The following is a 16,145-nucleotide window of genomic DNA, read 5'->3' on the forward strand; positions in this document are numbered from 1 at the left end:
ACACAAGCAGCTCTGGACTGTGTGAAACCATGGAGCATTGCATAGTTAACAGAGGTGGTTTGGAGTCTTTTAGCTTTGCATAAGAGGATGTTCTGATGCGGAGTCTACAGTGACAGGGAACCATTCTGGACAAGTTACAGAATTAAGGAGCTTGTGCCATGATGGAAATAAATCAATGACTTCTTTCCTTCAGAAGGTTTTTCTCTGCCCCTCTGTGATGGTTAATTTTTTATTTTTTTTTTATTTTTTTTTTAGATGGAGTCTTGCTCTGTGGCCCAGGCTGGAGTGCAGTGGTGCCATCTCAGCTCACTGCAAGCTCTGCCTCCCGGGTTCATGCCATTCTCCTGCCTCAGCCTCCCAAGTAGCTGGGACTACAGGCACCTGTGGCTAATTTTTTGTATTTTTAGTAGAGCTGAGGTTTCACCATGTTAGCCAGGATGGTCTCGATCTCCTGACCTCATGATCCATCCGCCTCGGCCTCCCAAAGTGCTGGGATTACAGGCATGAGCCACCGTGCCCCAGCTTTTTTTTTTTCTTTTCTTTTCTTTTTCTTTTTCTTTTTTTTTTTTGTTAGTCCTTCCCTCCAGTGTCATGGAGATAATCAGAAAATGTTTTAGAGCAAAAAAATTTATTTCTCCTTCTTGTTGTTAGCAAAGAAATTTATTTTTCCTTCTTGTTATTATTTATTGGCCTTGGAGACATACACCAAATAGCTCATTCTACTTCTGAAATTTTGTTTTGATTTCCCTGGCCCCTCCCCACAAAGTATTTCAGATTAGCAGGGAGTCAAGCATCGACTATCTGTGAATAAAATATTTCAGGCTGCTTTTGCATAATATACATGCTCTTGCCTTTACGAGTCACACCTACATCTTCTGGTGTTGTAAAACACCAGGTAAGGAAGAAAACAATGTTTCTGAGTTCTGCTTTATCAGCCCAGTAGAGAACTCCTTCCTTCCCTGAACTGAAGGCCACATCTAAGGGGTTGAAACAGGGCCAGTTACATTCTATGTTCCCAACATAATTGTCCATGCACAGATCCAATCAAGTTAAATGAGAAATAGGATATTTATTCTAAAAACAAGTTATTGCTACAATAAAAACAATACTATAGTAATATTCTAATAATAAGATATTAGAATAAAAACTGGTTATTAAAGTACTAAACAGTTGAAAATCTAAATGTCTCACAAGGTCAACCGTATAGCAAGTATATAAGATTTAGTATTAGTCACACGTTAAAAATTATATCCATAAAAGTAATGACATAGGAAAACAGTTTATTGACACAGATATAACAAATATAACTAAACTATGCTAAAATGCATTTTAAAATAATATATGCCAAAATATTATTGATGACTTTGGATGATGGTATTAATACTAAGGTTTCAAATTTAATTTGCTTCTTACATTTTAGTACTTTTATAAATTTTTAAATAATAAAATTAGTGTCTTACAAATATCAAGTAATATCTAGAAATCAGAAAAAGGCATATTGCCAAAGGAGGACCGAGTTAGGAGATTTGGGGCTCCATTAAGTTTTGTTTATCATCAAAAAACAAACAAAAACCAGGCAAAAGTGGCAAAAAATATCTCACTCCCTTCCTGGAAAAGTAAATGAAACTATAAAGAATTTCCAAATTTAAAAACTATATGTCTCAAGTCTGTTCATAACTAGTGAAGTCACAGTTTCTAAAAACAATGATAAAGTTTTAATCGATATTTAATTCATATTTTTTGTTTAAAAAGCTATCAGTATTGAAAGATAAATTTCATGGGAAAAGCATTGAATCGTTAAGTTTTGCAGTCACAAAGGTAAATATAATTTGCTTAATGCTGTCCTCAGTTTACAATGAGTCTTTAGTATTTTCTAAGCTATGAGTTCACCAAAATATAGGATTGTTTTGCTACATATAATTTGCTCAGTGATAAAACACAAAGGAGTTACCTATATTAAGATGTGAATAATAAATTTATGCAAAATTTATGAAAGTGTACATTGTAAAGACAATAAAACTTTCCCTTAAATTGGTGGGAAAGGAGCTCAAAAGCTAGCCGGGTAATTCATTATTTTAATGACTTCCTGCTTTACTGCAAAACCTCTCTGTTCATTCGGTGTTGGCAGTTTGAGCCTGTGTTAAGGATTTAGGCTCACACTGAAGCTTCTATAAATTTCTGGATATCTGTCATGCTGGCATGTAGGTCATTCTCCTTTAGGAATGATGAGGAGGCTGGCAAGCGGTTGCTCCAAGGGAAGGGGTAATTTTTCAAACCTGAGCTGTCCAAGCTCAGCATGAATTGGAGTGGGCTGCTGGCTCAGGCTAGCAGAGGCAGCCATGAAACATGCAAATCTGCAATTCTTTCTGCCAGGTCGGTCCCAGCAGGTGTCACTAAAAGGCAGCCCTGTGTGCTTCTGTCACTGTGGGGCAGCCTTGACAAGGAAGGTGGAAAGGAAAAAGAGACCCAGTGCTGAACTCCAAGCAGAGATGGGGATTTTCTCTCTGCATATTTTCCCTCCCCTCCCAGCCTGCATTTCCAATAACATATTGATTTATATTTGTATTATGAAACAGAAATGGTTGTAAGCAGATGTTCTTTCCTTTTACACACGTTAGCTCCTATTTACATTCCTAACTGAACAATGTCTAAAGAGGTACTTAAACTGATGTAAAACACAGATAATCTTATGACCAAATGCTTAGCACAAGAAAAAACTTCAATTTGCAAGAGAAGTCCCCCCAAATACAGAAAGGGCCAGTATTGTACGAGGTACCTTAACTAAAATGTGGCAATGTAAGGAGCAGAGCAGGAAGAACCTTTAAGTAAAAAACTTACAACAAGTCAATTCCATAGTCAGTTTCCCTGGCCCTTCCACAGCAACCTGGGCATCTGTTTTCTCAACAATGGAGGTAACAATAGTAGGTATTTCAGAGGAGGAAATGGCTTAGAGCAGTGCTAGAATATGGTCGTGGCTATATAAAGTTTAGCTATTTGTATATTGTAAGAAACCTACAATGTATTCTTTTATCGGTAGTCAGTAATGGATTTCTTGTGGGAAAGTAGCAGCCTCCTATGGGGGGAACACCTGCAGTTCCCACTAAGTGAACACTGGTGTCTGCTAACCTTTGCCTCTATTTATCTCAATAATACACTGTCAAGCTGTCCCTTGAGTTAGCAATTTTATTTACATTCTTTTTCTTTTTTTTTTTCCTTTCCCTTTTCCTTCCACAGAGTCCCTCTCTGTCACCCAGTCTGGAGGGCAGCAGCGCCATCATAGCTCACTGCCACCTAGACGCCTGGGTTGAAGCAATCCTCCCATATCAGCCTTCAGAGTAGCTGGGACTACCTGCACGGCCCACCACCCCCGGCTAATCTTTGTGGGCTTTGTTTTGTTTTTCCCTTCTGGGTTTCCGCCGGGCGCAGTGGCTCACCCCTGCAATCCCAGCACTTTGGAAGGCAGAGGCGGGCGGATCACCTGAGGTGGGAGACCAGCCTGACCAACCTGAAGAAACACCATCTCTACTGAAAAAAAAAAAAAAATTAGCTGGACATGGTGGCTCATGCCTGTAATCCCAGCTACTAGGGAGGCCTAGGCAGGAGAATCACCTAAACCCAGGAGGCGGAGGTTGCGGTGAGCGAGATCACACCATTGCACTCCAGCCTGGACAACAAGAGTGAAACTCCATCTCAAAACACAGACCAGTTTCACCATGTTGCCCAGGCGATCTGGAACTCCTAGGCTGGAGCGATCTGCCACTCTCAGCCGTCCAAAGTCCTGGGATCACAAGGGGCAGGCACTACACCAGGCCAATCTATTCCTTTGTGATTAATAAATTGGACTGGGTGTGGTGGCTCACGCCTGCAATCCCAGCACCCCAGGAGGTGAGGCGGGCGGATCACCTGAGGTCCGGAGTTTGAGACCAGCCTGACTAACAGAGAGAAACTCAGTCTCTACCAAAGAAAAAAAAAAAAAAGCCGGGCATGGTGGCTCACGCCTGCAATCCCAGCACCCAGGGAGGTCGAGGCAGGTGGATCACCCAAGATCAGGAGCTCGAGATCAGCCCGACCAACACGGAGAAACCCCGTCTGTACCAAAAAAATAAAACCAAAATTAGCTGGCATGGTGGCTCATGCCTGCAATCCCAGCCACTCAGGAGGCTGAGGCAGGAGAACCACCTAAACCTGGGAGGCGAAGGCCACGGTGAGCTGAGACCGAGCCACTGCCCTCCAGCCTGGAAAACAAGAGCGAAACTCCACTCAAAAAAAAAAAAAAGAAAAAAAAGACCATGTTTCACCACGTTGCCCAGGCCGGTCTGGAAGTCCTAGGCTCAATCGATCTGCCGCGCTCGGCCATCCAAATTACTGGGATCACAAGCGTGAGCTACCACGCCAGGTTGATCTATTCCTTTCTGATTAGTAAATTGGACCAGGCGTGGTGGCTCATGCCTGCAACCCCAGCACCCCGGTAGGCGAGGCGGGTGGATCACCTGAGGTCCGGAGTTTGAGACCAGCCTGACCAACAGTGAGAAACCCTGTCTCTACCAAAAAAAAAAAAAAGCCGGGCATGGTGGCTCACGCATGCAATCCCAGCACCCAGGGAGGTGGAGGCAGGTGGATCACCCGAGGTCAGGAGCTCGAGATCAGCCCGACCAACACGGAGAAACCCCATCTGTACCAAAAAAAAACACCAAAATTAGCTGGCATGGTGGCTCATGCCTGCAATCCCAGCCACTCAGGAGGCTGAGGCAGGAGAACCACCTAAACCTGGGAGGTGGAGGCCGCAGTGAGTCGAGACCGCGCCACTGCACTGCAGCCTGGAAAACAAGAGTGAAACTCCACTCAAAAAAAAAAAAAGACCGTGTTCACCATGTTGCCCAGGCCGGTCTGGAACTCCTAGGTTCAAGTGATCTGCTGCGCTCGGCCGTCCAAAGTCCTAGGATCACAAGGGTGAGCCACCATGCCAGGCTGATCTACGCCTTTCTGATTAATAAATTGGGCCAGGCATGGTGGCTCATGCCTGCAATCCCAGCACCCCCGGGAGGCTGAGGTGGGTGGATAACCTGAGGTTGGGAGTTTGAGACCGCCTGACCAATATGGAGAAACCTGTCTCCACCAAAAAAAAAAAAAAAATCAGCCAGGCATGGTGGCTCATTCCTGCAATCCCAGCCACTTGGGAGGCTGAGGTGGGAAGATCACTTAAAACTGGGAGGTGGAGGTTGTAGTGAGCCGTCATTTACTCCAGCCTGGGCAACAAGAGCGAAACTCCATCTGAAAAACAAACAAACAATAACAAAAAAACAGGTTTCACCATGTTGCACAGGTGGGTCTGGAACTCCCAGGCTCAAGCGATCTGCCTCGCTCCTGGGATTACACTGTGAGGGTTAATTTTATGTGCCAACTTGACTGGGCCACAGGGTGCTCAGATTAAACATTGTTTCTGGGTGTGTTTGTGAGTGTTTCCAGATGACATTAGCTTTTGAGTCAGTGAATTCAGTAACATAGATGGCCCCATGGAGATGGACATCGTCCAACCTGGTGAGGGCTTGAGTAGAACAAAGGGAGGAAGGGGAAATTTGCCCCCTTTCTTTCTGCCTCTTTGCTTGTGCTGGGACATCTCATCTTCTGCCCTGGGACTGGGATGTACACCATCAGCTCTCCTGGTTCTCAGGCCTTCTGACTTGGACAGAATTAAATCACCAATTTTCCTGAGTGTTTCAGCTTCCATAATAAATCTCTTTTTAAGAAAATGTGGGACATATACAACATGGAATACTATGAAGCTATAAAAAGGAACAAAATCATGTCCTTTTCAGCAACATGGATGCAGTTGGAGGCCATAATCCTCAGGAAACTAACACAGAGACAGAAAACCAAATACTGCATGTTCTCACTTATAAGTGGGAGCTAATAATTAAGTCCTAATTCCTAGAACCTGTAAATGTTACCTCATTTGGAAAAAGCATATTTTCAGGTATGATTAAGTTAAGGATCTTGAGGAGAGATTATCCTGGATTGTCTCTGTGGGCATTAAATCCTGGCACATATATCCTTATAAGAGGGAGATAAAGGAGATTTAACTTCAGACAGAAGAGAAGGAGGCCCTGTGACCAAGGAAGCAGAGCCAGGAGTGGTGCAGCTGCAAGCCAATGAATGCCAGCAGCCACCAGAAGCTGGGAAAGTCAGAGAATGGATTTTCCCCTCAGCCTCTGAGAGCACTGGCTCTGCTGATACCTAGACTTCAGCCCAGTGATACTGACTTTGGACTTCTGATATCCAAAACTGTGAGAAGATAAATTTCTGTTGTTTTGATTCACCAACTTTTTGGTAATTTGCTCTAATAGCCACAGGAAACTAATGTACATGCCTACTGGGGTCCAGTTGTGTCCGGTGACTCCTGCTTTCCTGGGACAGGCAGGCTGCTCCATGCCTCCTGGCCATCCTACTGGGTGCTGGACACTGCAAGCTGCTCCATGTGTGCTGGCCATCCTCCTGGGTGCTGGATGCTGCAGGCTGCTCCTCCATGCCTGTTGGCCATTCCCTTTGGTGCTGGACAGCACTCACATTGTGAAATCCACTGGCCCTGTGAAAAACACCTGCAAATGTTACCAGGAGAGTGGTTAGTTCTCTTTTTGGCAACTCTTGTTATTGCTTATGGCTTAACATCTGTGCCTCCAAGATCCCTTCTCTCTGCCTTCATCGATGCCAGGAAAGCAATCACCTTTTGCCTTTCTTTGCCTCTCAGCAAGTGGCATGTCCCCATGTCACTTTAAGCGTCAAGCACACGGAGCCCAATAAGATGCTGAAAAGTGTCTGCCTACAAGGTTACAAGGTGGTGGAGACATTCTGAGCTGGTAATTCCAGGGCTCAGTAAAACAGCCACAGGAAATCTGAAGTTCAAAATGCTGAAGTGAAAAATGAGTGATCACAACGAAGGGAAACACAAGCCCCTTCTTTTAAAAACATTATGATAATAACACACAACATAAAATTTACCATATTAACCATGTGTATGTATACGGTGCAGTAGTGTTAAGTATATACATGTTGTTGAGTAACAAGTTTCTAGAACTTGCTTCTCTTGGAGAACTGAAACTATAGCCACTATACAACAACTCCCCATTTCTCTATCCCCTGGCTTCTGGAAACAACCGTTCTATTTTCTGTTTCTATGAGTTTGACTAATATCGAACCTAAGGTAAGAGAAATCATACACTATTTGTCTTTGTGTGACTGGCTGATTTCTATTAGTATGATGTTTTCAAGGTTCATCTATATTGTAGCATGTGACAGGGCTTCTTTCTTTTTTAAGGCTGATAATTTTATAATATTCTGTTGCATGGATAGACCACATTTATTTATTTATTTATTTATTTATTTATTTATTTATTGAGACAATCTCACTGTGTTGCCCAGGCTGGAGTGCGGTGGCATGATCATGTCTCACTGCAGTCTGAATCTCACATTCTCAAGTGCTCCTGCCACCTCAGCCTCCTGAGTAGCTGGGACCACAGGCACATGACACCATGTCTGGATAGTCATCTTTCTGTGTAACTGGTGGAGAAATGGGAGGAACAGTAAAGAAACTGTCTTAGAATAAATCTGGTGACAGCAGAAGAGAATATGAGTCACATTGTCCTCACAGAGCCTTGAAGAGTGTGACAGTGTTTGAGGGCCACACTGTCGTCTTAGAGTGAAGTGAGGAGAACCTACATTGGTTTGGTAGTCATGGGGATGGAAGGAGGAAAGAAATGTGAAAGCTCATTGGCGGCAGAATCAAAATGGCTTGGTCTTTGTAGTCAACTATTAAGTGAGAAGGAGGAATTACTGGCTGACTTAGAAGAAGTAAAAAATGTGAAATATCGATAAAACACAAAGCTCGTGATTTTAGTCAGGATAAAGACTAAGCATTGTGTAATTCTAGATAGATTATTAAGCAGTTTTGTTCCCATATTTTATATCCCATATGTTCTAGCTATGACCCTATTTCTTTGTTTCTTGACATAGACAAACATTTTTTAAACTAAGAGCTTTATTGTGATACAGTTTTTATATAATAAGCCTCACCCTTCAAGTGTACAGTTCAGTGGTTTTTAGTATATTCAGAGTTCTGCAGACATTATCACTCCCTAATTTCAGAACATTTTCATCTCCCCAAAAAGAAACCCTGTACCCACTAGCCGTCACTCCCTGTACCCATCTTCCCCACTGTTGATCCTGGCAACCTCTAATCTAATTTCTATCTCTGTAGGTTTGCCTATCCTGGGCATTTCATATAAATAGAATCATACCAAATGTGGCATTCTGTGACTGGTTTTTCTTTACAGAGATTATAAATCAAATGCCTGAAGATGCTAAGCTTAGGAGAGTGTTTGATGTACAACTTGGACAACTGAACTTTTTTAAAGTTGAAAATATGGCTGTGTCTGTATATGTGGCATATTATCCTTAGATGACCCTAACTTCAATTATTAAGAATTTTTTCCCCTAGTAATCTTCAACTGTCTCAATATTCAGCAGGAACCCCTTGGAGACAAAGATCAGTATGAATTTGGAACACATGTTGACAAAATGAATGTAATTTAATTTAGTACAGTAGTAAAGTCAACCACTTTTAGGTGTTGATGCTGCTGAAAGTGTACATTAAGGAAAAGTTTACCTACCTTACTTTTGGTGGAGGTGCTAGAACTACTTCTGTCTTGTGTTTAGATTTCAACAAACCTTTGCATGGGCATTATGTGGTTGCACAAATGTACTTTGTTTTGACCCAAAAATGCAAAAACTTCCTTTCTTCCCACTTTCTGAGACTCTGCAACCTTAAAGGAAGAGTGGGGTACTTTAAAGGAAAGGTGGTGGTGGTTGGGTCATGGGTAACAATGTCTACTGTGTACTTCCTTTCCCAAAACAAGTCCCTGTCTACCGTCAGCATTTCCAAAATTTGAAGATCAGGTGTGGTGTTAACTCATTAACTAATGACTAGATTTTGAGCGGTTGTGGAAGCAAAATCTCACCGAGTGCCTGGATGTTCTAATTCTGTTAAGTCAGTGAGTGCATATTCCATACAACACTCTCTTAGCCCGGTGGCAGATTTAAGGAGTGGGTGATAGATTTCTATGTTTCAGAAATCAAATACACAAAGAATAAACATTTTTAATCCCAGGATTCTTTGCCCAAGTTTAATTTTTTGGAGAGTTTTTCTTTTAGATTTTCTTTCCCTTCCATTAAACTTCTACTTTGAAAGGTCCCAGGGTTTGGGCAAAGCAAGTGAGAAAGACACTTGCTTAGATTCTCCAGGATAAGGGATTGAAGAGGACTTCTTTCCCTCATTTTATTATTGAATAATGTCACAATAACAGTTATTAAGGTGAATAGTCTACAGTAGAAGTTTTTAGATGCCTTCTCTGCAAAATAATTTGGTTTAGTCAACCCGAGGATGCCTTTGGTTAGCTGGAATGGAAGATGTGCAGGCTAGAGTGGTCTTGGTAAGTCTTCCAGGGGGAAATACAGCATTTGGAAGGGTAGGAAGCAGAAGGAATCTCAGGCAAGGGAAAGGTGTGGGCAGAGCCCCGGAGGACAGAACAGGTTGTGGTGGACTTGGTGTCCACATAGACCTAATTAGTGGTCTTAGCTTTTGTGTTTTCAAAATTACCACAGTTTGTGTTCTACAACTGTCATTCCCTTGATTTTATTTTAGACATACTATCTGTGTATTTTGAAATTTAAAATAACAGTAAAGGAGAAATGAAATTATTTTGTTTGAGAAAGAGTTAAAAAGTTAAAACGTATGGATCTAAATAATTTTCTAATGGGAGATTTGGTACACCCCCAGAAGTTGTTTTTGGTTCAGAGAATAGTCTTTCAGATCTAGAAAGGACTTGAGGAGTCCCAGAGAGGTGCTGCCTGGTCTGAACCATTTGATGCTCACGACAGAATGGATAAAAACAATTTGAACCAGGAAACCATGCAGATGTTCATATTTTGGATAGGGTAAGGTCAGTGCCATTGTCAGAGGAAAAACTCTTGGCCATCACAGGATGGGAGAGAAAGTTTGAGTTGTAAAGAATACTCAAATGCCATTTAAGGAAACGGGTTCTTCTGCCCCTATTCTTTGGAATATTTAGAGCTAAGTTCTTAGTTTTTGACATCATAAAAATGTCAAAGTATTCTGTTCTAAGAGCCATTTCAAACAACTGACTAGAATTTCAGAGCAATTACATGAGAGTAATACCATGAAAATTTTTAAATTACCCATAGTCCTATATCCCTAACAAGTATGTTCATGTTTGCATGTTCTCTTCTCATCTTTACTGTGTGTCTACTTTCTTAGTAATGGCACATAGAAATTGTTTAAGCAGGAATAATTCTCGAGATAATTTTGTATGTTTCCTTTTTTCTTTTTAAGGTATGTATTGGGTGGAGGAGCATTATGTATTGAACTTCTCACAGAACAGGTGATTATTTTCTTATAATACTCAATTTTCAACCTCCATAGAGTGTTTTGATTATGTAAGTTAGATAGAAAGTAGAAGGTTCTCTTGGAGAAATTTTAGTGTTTTTTTTTTCATAGCTCCTACTTTCAAGAATGAAAAAGGTAAACCAGTAAAATGATGCTGTTCTTGGTACTGAATCTATGCTGGGATAGGCATTAAGAGTGACCTTTATTTAAGGTTCTAATTTGCTCACGTTGGGCACTTAGAACATCAGTTTGTTGCTTTTTGTGCGATTCTGGAAATGGTCCAATTTTACTTTTTCCCCTTGACTCCAGACTTTTTAACACTGATGGGCTGCTGTTGAGGCATATGCCATTTTGTTAGGCCTTCTCAAGTGGGAATCAGGAATGCTGCTGTGTTCCAGAGATGTTTTGTTCTTCCTGTAGGGCTGAAGCAGTGCCTACTCGACAGAACCAGTCATCATGCAAAGAAAAGCCACCTGACTCAAAGGCAAAGCCAGAGTGCAGCTTGGAGGAAAGAAGGTATTTTATTAAGAATTTTACATAAACCATAAGATATATTTTATATTACTTTGTCAGCCTTCTTCGTGTCTTGACTTAATTCTTTTTGAGAGAATTCATTTCATTTTCATTTGGTTTGTTTTCTTCTTGTTACAAAGATGATCTATAGAAAATATAGAAGTATAAGAAAATTAAAGATACTAACTCATAACTGCTTAATGATTTAGTATCTGCTTGTTTAGTCTTTGTTGTATTTCCAGTAGGCAAACATGTCTACCGTTGTAAATTTATTATTGGTATGTATACCCTAGTAAGTTAAAAGTTATATGTACTTCGAAGTTTTGCAAAATTGAGTACATATTATAGAATTAATTCCTGATGAACTTTTATGTGCTAGGCACTGGTCTTTTTATTTAATTATTTATTTTTACTTTTTTTTTCCTCTGTGCCTATGCTTACCAAGTCTTTTTATTTTTTACTTTTTATTAACTCTTTTAATCCTCTGAATAAATTAAAAAGAGGGTATTATTAATATCTGCATCTTGTAGATGAGGTAACTGAAGGTAGGTAACTTGTCCAAGGTCACAGGTGGCAGAGCAAGGATTAAAACCAGACAGTCTGGCTGCCCAAGGCCCAACCAAGAGGAGCTGAGAGCAAGCCACTGGGCAGAAGGATGTTGGTCAGGCTGGTTTCCTGTTCAGTTACCATGAAACGTAGGCTTAACCTTAATTCTAGGACGTTACCGAGAAAGCCTTCCAAAGCCATAGGTTTTTTACCATGACCATGACTTTTTTTTTTTTTTTTTGAGACAGAGTCTCACTGTGTAACCCAGGCTGGAGTGCAGTGGTGCGATCTCAGTTCACTGCAGCCTACCTCTCTTGACAGTCCACTGGTTAAAGCAATTCTCCTGCCTCAGCCTCCCAAGTAGCTGAAATTACAGGTGCCCACCACCACACCTGGCTAACTTTTGTGTTTTTAGTAGAGACGGGGTTTCACCGTGTTGGCCAGACTAGTCTTGAACTCCTGACCTCAAATGACCCACCTCTGCCTCCCAAAGTGCTGGGATTCCAGGCATGAGCCACCGCACCAGGACCCAAGGCCCTTAAGTTTTAATGTCTCATTCTTCAGTCAGATTTTCCTTGTTCCCTTGTGTTCAGCCAATTGTTTTTATGTTTGTGTTGAAGGAGAAACTAACAATGAAAATGGACTTGTTGACAGAAGAAAAGTAGGAATGCAGCCTCTGGTGCTGTTTGAGTGATCCGTCTGCCCCAGGCCTGGCTGTGTGCTGCTGTGTTCTGGTAAGGTGCATTGTAACCTTTCTGCGGCAGGTAAGAGTCCTGTACAGGTGCTCTGCCCACTTTACCTTTCAGGCTTCTGTATCAGCTGTTTTTCCCTTGTAGAATGTGCCTCTGACCTGTGCCCCTGACTTCCACCCCTTAACCCTACCCAAAACATCTTTACATGTCTGACCATCAAGCCTCTTCTGGGTCATATTCAGTTCATGCTGATATTTTCCCTTCCTCCCTTCTTTAGTCCTTACTGTTTTTGCTTTGGTCATGTTATGCTATATTCCGTAAGCCTTTAAAAATTTTGTTGTATCGTGGCAGGGGAGAATATTTTATAATTATGCTTTGTGCATTTTATCTTCCACTCAATGAATGCTTGGTAAATATTTGTTTTATTGAGTATATGACCCTGTTCTAGCTATACTGTGTTTGAACAAAAATGTTAACTGCCTTGTAAGTTAACTGCTAAGAATTTGTCAAAAGTGCAGAGATAACATCCAGAACTTGTCATGAACATTACAAAAAGCTACCTAAGTGCTTGATGGAAGTCTGCAAATTGACTTCATGTGAAAGAGTGTAAGAAGTGAAAATATGAAGCATGACTGGAGCACCGGAGTGATAAAGCAAGGGTCCCTTTCTCCAGATCCTTTGTAACAGTGTCATGTGACCTCTTCTAGATCATTCTGAAAGACAATGCCAGCTCGGAACCTAGGAAAGCATCCAGTTGGTTTCCGCAGGTTAGGTGGTTCAAACCCTCATTAGCACCTTTGTTTTCTCTGCCTCAGTTTGCTTACAATGATGTTCTCAGTAGCTGTAATTGCTGTCTGTCTTTGAATACTTAAGCATTTTTTTTTTAGGTCACAGGGTATATGTGCATTTTTATTTTACCAAGTGTTAGAATTTTTACTCTGCCTTTGTGGGCTCTGGGTTAGCTACTTGGTTGTTTCATTGTAAAGTGATTAGCAGGAAGAACTGTGTGTGTGTGTGTGTGTGTGTGTGTGTGTGTGGTGTGTGTACTTTAAGTTTCTTAATTGGTTTGGTACATGTAAACCATTTAGAACAGTGCCTGCTGCATACCACATCCCCATCAGTATTCACGTCTCTCATATTCTATCCTCACACTTGATTGATAGTTTGCTTGATTATGTATTTCTAGGTTGAGGATAATTTTACCTTAGAATTTCAAAGTCTGTGCTTTTGTCTTCTAACCAGTCGTGGTGGTGAAACCTCATGCCATCCTGAGTTTCACTTGTTTATGCATGACTTTCTCCCTGGAAGCTTTTAGGAATTTGTCCTTTCCTTGGTGAGCTGAAATAGCACAACAATGTACTTAGTGTGGGTCTTTTTTCATTCATTGTGCTGGGTACACCAAATGAACAGGCCTATGGATAGGCTCTTTCAAAGTTGGAGTCTTGAATCTTGTCATATTTTTGGTGTTAACTTTCTCTTTTCCATTTTATTTGTTCATTTTGAAGTGTCTATTAATTGGATTTTGGACCTCATGTCTTGAGTCTTGTATTTCAAGTTATTTCTAATTTTTTTTTAAATTTAAAGTTCTGGAATATTTTCTTATCTTTTGACTTTCAGGAAATTTTATTTGGACTGTAATAACTTTAAGTTTTGTTTTGGTTATTTATTGTTGCTTAACCAATTTTCTCAAAACTTAATGGCATAAAACTACACATCTGTCTATCTGTCACTACTGTATGGATTAACTGGGGCTAGCTGGACAGTTTTTCTTCTGGTCTCATTTGGCAGCTCTCACTGTGCAGTTAGACAGTGTCAGGGACTGGTCATCTGGATGCTCAGCTGTAGTCGAATGTCTGAGATGGCTTCTTCACCCACAGGTCTGCTGCCTTGGTGTTTCTTGATGTGGCCTTTCTCTCTGCATAACATCTCATCGTCTCGGGTCTCTTCATGTGGCTTTTCTTTCTCCAAGAGGGTAGTCAATTCTTATGTTTGGCTTCCAGAAGCACAGAAATGAAGCTGCCAGAGGTTCTTAAGGCTTAGACCTGGAACAGCTCCAGTGTCATTTCTACGACATGCTATAGGTTAAAGTGAGTGTTGGGGCCAACCCAGATTGACTATGGATGGGCCTGTCTAAGGACATGATGACAGGAGGTATGGCTCATTGGCGACCAACTCCCAAGATGAAGCATGAGTTCTAAGAACTTTTTCTTCTCTGATTATTTCTTATTCATATTCTGTTTTGTTTTATACATGTAATATATTCACAAGTGTCCTTATGAAGTGATTTTGATACTCTGTCTTCTCCCTGGCATCTCTTTGTTCTTTAATAATTTTTTTCTTAGTTTATTCTGGTCTTATTTTTCTTTTTAAAGCCTTTCCTTAAATATCTATTCTATGTTGCTTATCATTTGTAGTCTTTTTTTTTTTTTTTTTTGAGACCCAGTTTTGTTCTTGTTGCCTAGGCTGGAGTACAATGATGTGATCTCGGCTCACCACAACCTCTGCCTCCCAGGTTCAAGCAGTTCTCCTGCCTCAGCCTCCCAAGTAGCTGAGATTACAGGCATGTGCTACCATGCCCAGCTAATTTGTGTATTTTTAGTAGAGATGGGATTTCTCCATGTTGGTCAGTCTGGTCTGGAACTCCCAACCTCAGGTGATCCACCCACCTCAGCCTCCCAAAGTGCTGGGATTACAGACATGAGCCACCGTGCCTGACCTGTAGTCTTTTTTTCATTTTTTATTTGTTCATTCATATTTGAGAGAGGTACTAAAAGACTGGGAGGTGGGGTGTGGTGACTCACACCTATAATCTCAGTGCTTTGGGAGACCGAAGTGGGAGGATCTCTTGAGCCCAGGAGCTCAATACTAGTTTGGGCAACATAGTGGGACCCCATCTTTACCAAAAAAAAAAATAGCTAAGTGTGGTGACACCCATCTGCAGTCTCAGCTACTTGGGAGGCTGAGGCAGGAGGATTGCTTGAGCCCAGGAGATTGAGGCTGCAGTGAGCTGTGATCATGCCACTGCATTCCTGCATTCCAGCCTGGGTGAAAGAGCAAGACCCTGTCTCAAAAAAATAAATAAATAAAAATAAAAGTAAAAATAAATAAAAATTGATTGGGAGTTCTTTGTGGCAAAGACTTGTCAACTGATAGCTTTTAGGAGGAATGTATGCTGATTCCTAATTGTTATCCTCCATCCCTCTATCTTATCTCCTGGTGCAATCATAAATGATGGCTGGAACTACTCCATTCCTCTGGATGTAAAATCTACATTCTCTTGCCTGAGGTAGATATGTTTGCTTGGGTTCTGTTTAAGGAGATGGGGCCAGCAGTGTGTTTCAGGGCCTGGAAAACGTGTTCTCTGTCCGGGCTTTTGGTTAATCTCTGTTTTCAGTCTTGCCTATCAGTCCCACTCTCGGGGGTACCTCGTGTCTGAGTCTAGATCATTTCCAGGTTGCTGTGGGACAAATTAGCCTCGTTGTTCTCAGTATCCTCCTGACCTCCACCTTTGTTTGCTTTGCTCCATTAATTAACCATTTTCCATTTACTGTCATTGTCTAATGAAGATGAATTCTCTTCTGTTGGTAACCCCATTCCTTTTTTGTAATTGTGTGCTCATACAATGTTTATTCTTCACTGTATTTCTATTGGAGCCTCAGGACAAAGAGTAAATGGTGAAAATATGTGTTCAGTGTTAAGTTTTCCTTCTGTAAGACATCTGCAACTTGTGTTTTTCACTGAATAGATCATGGACCTAATGCATATAGAGCTACTTTGTTTGTCATGATTGTGCCTTCAATTATATGTAGAAATATAATTTGTGAATTGCCTGATGAAGTTTTCCTAATTTTGAATTATCTTTGCATTCCTATAGTAAACACTGTTAGAATGGCTATGGTAATATTTTATTTTTGCATTTTTACTTCTGTATTAAATAA

The 16,145-nt window shown here is 41.1% G+C and overlaps 1 pseudogene; it reads left to right on the forward strand.

Moving 5' to 3' along the window:
* The window catches only part of LOC129013834 (uncharacterized), a 61,378-nt pseudogene extending 48,851 nt beyond the window's left edge, over positions 1 to 12,527 (forward strand).
* Positions 12,528 to 16,145: the final 3,618 nt, after the last annotated feature.

This window comes from Pongo pygmaeus, chromosome 16 (genome assembly GCF_028885625.2).
Source record: "Pongo pygmaeus isolate AG05252 chromosome 16, NHGRI_mPonPyg2-v2.0_pri, whole genome shotgun sequence".
NCBI classification, from domain to species: domain Eukaryota; kingdom Metazoa; phylum Chordata; class Mammalia; order Primates; family Hominidae; genus Pongo; species Pongo pygmaeus.